Below are 2,248 nucleotides of genomic sequence, written 5' to 3'. Positions count from 1 at the left end.
ATGATAGATAATCAGAAATAAGGGAAACAATACACTTTACAGGACTCTTAATTTATAAAATATTCAGTAATGATCTGAGTGATATTCATAAATGTTTCAAAAATATTTGCTGCATCTATTACGTGCAAAGCCCAAGACTGAGTATTCAGTAAGGATGAGGGGCAAAGAGAGAGAGAGACATATGTACAAGTCCTGACTCTCTTCTAATTCCGTCACCCCTGCCCCACCAGTCCCACCAGAACCAACCACCATTGCTGCTGCAACTGTTGCCCCTACCTCTCTACCCATTCTGCTGTTGCTACCATTGCTTCTACCAGCTTCCATTGACTGATAATCTGCAATGAACCAGGAGCACGGCATAGGGCATCCTTAAATATTTTCCTGTATGCTGACTTTTTTCTTTTAAACCAGCGCCTGATCCTTTCCTTTCCTCTAAGTCTAGGGCAAAAACCAGTAGCTTGTTTGAGCCATTTCATTTTGCCTTCCTTTGTATGAAGCTGAATAGAAGTCCTCATAGTCCCACAGCCTGCAAGCTAGGGACATAGCAACCTCTGTTTGTGTGAGGCCCTCTCCCTGACAATGCCCTTCAGTCCCCAGAACTAGTATCAAAGCTCTTTCAAGGGGAATGCAAATTACCCCCAAACTGTAGTCTCCACATATATTCTTAACACACTAGAATTAAGGTCAAGAAGTTCCTCACAGTTTTTAAACTGCTCTTAAATATGAAATGGTCTAATGCTTTGGTGGGTGTGAGCATAAAATATAAGTAGCCTTCCCTTCTATTGTCCAGCAAGATCCCATTACACTTCCACCAAACAGGGAATCCAAAGTGGTAAACAAGTTATGTTCCAAACAGTAAACGAGCACATATGACAACAACAAAGCACATACAAATTCTCCCTTTCATAGCATATAAAGGAATGTATCATTTGCATTTTTTAAATCCCATATACAACTTTCCAAACATTTAAAATTAGATTTATAAGAATGCTGAATTGTAAACGAAAGCAGAAGCAATGGCATGGCCAGTAAATCCTAAAGAAGCAATAGTGAAGAGAGTTTGGGGTACCAGAGAACTGGGAACATACTCAAAAGATTAAACATTTACATCTGAAAAGTAGAACCTTGGAAAAAATTATTTCAAAATAAATCTTGAAAACTAAAATACAGACAAATTGATGAAAACTATCCTATCTTGCTGAGAAGCCTTAAAAAATGTTGTTTACTAACAGAATTTTTGTTTAAAAACCCAATCTCTCCTCTCCTGCACTTGAAGAATAAATATAGCCGTGACTCAAGCATTACAAAAGCAATCCACATAACCAAAAAATTTATACCCCCTTAATATTTTGAAATAAAAAAACCCCCAAACAAAGAGCTCAACATTAGGAATTAAAAAGAAAGAAAAAAGAAAAATAAATGCCATCACCAATACTATTAATAGTAAGCCATCTGTTTAGCACGTAGTATGTCTCAGACACCTGGTTTGCACCAGACACTCATTATCTCATTTAATTTTCACATCAGGTCTATGTAGTGGCAATTTATCTACCTTTACAATTGAAAAAGCAGATAAAACTTAGAGATATTAAGCCACTTGCCCAAGGACATACAATATAGACAGAAAATATTTGAACAGAGATGTTATAAACCAGACTGGTCTCAGTCTAAAAGTGTGCTGCCTCTTTAATTAATTCTTTTATAAAAATGTGGTCTCTTTATAGAGTTCAAAATATATTCTTGTTTGCTCTTAAACTGTGTTATTTGTATTTTTTTAATTATGCTTTTTCCTTGAAATATTTTAAAGTAAACTTTTTAGCGGCAATCAGGAGGTACCACAGAAGCATGTCAAGGAATCAACAGCACCTTCAAAGAGGTCAGGCAGTTCCCCTAAACCTGGGTGCTTTCAGGGTTAACTGACCAAGATATAGCTCATGGCAGGACACTCCTCACTTTCCAGTGCAGTGAAGGGCACAGAGCTACGTGAGTCGTTGTGGGAAACAACATGACAAAACACGGGCTTTGGAAGTGCCAGCCTTCGGTCTGCATCACCACTCAATAACTTAATAACCACCAGACTTTAGGACACTTCCTCAACCTCTTTCAGTCTTAAATTTCTTATATAGGTAACGAGGAATAGCTCTCACATCTGGGTAATTAATGTCAGAATAAAATGAGAGTGAATAAGTAACTCACTGGTACAACAGTTGCTACAAAATAGGATAAACTATACTATCTTTACTTTCTT

The 2,248-nt window shown here is 37.2% G+C and overlaps 1 protein-coding gene across 5 annotated transcripts in view; it reads right to left on the bottom strand.

The window, feature by feature from the left end:
- The window catches only part of KLHL32 (kelch-like family member 32), a 214,394-nt gene that overhangs the window by 130,032 nt on the left and 82,114 nt on the right, over positions 1-2,248 (bottom strand). The window contains exon 1 of one of the 5 annotated variants that reach the window (XM_012661856.1): positions 277-347. The exons of the other annotated variants lie outside the window; for them this stretch is intronic. The gene's annotated coding sequence lies outside the window, so the exon portion shown is untranslated. Of the gene's footprint in view, positions 1-276; positions 348-2,248 lie in introns of those variants that run through there. 5 annotated transcript variants of the gene reach the window in all.

Source organism: Propithecus coquereli, unplaced genomic scaffold (genome assembly GCF_000956105.1).
Source record: "Propithecus coquereli isolate 6110/MARCELLA unplaced genomic scaffold, Pcoq_1.0 Scaffold74, whole genome shotgun sequence".
Taxonomy (NCBI): domain Eukaryota; kingdom Metazoa; phylum Chordata; class Mammalia; order Primates; family Indriidae; genus Propithecus; species Propithecus coquereli.
The sequence above is the reverse complement of the archived record's forward strand: the minus strand, read 5'-3'. Positions and strand labels throughout refer to the sequence as shown.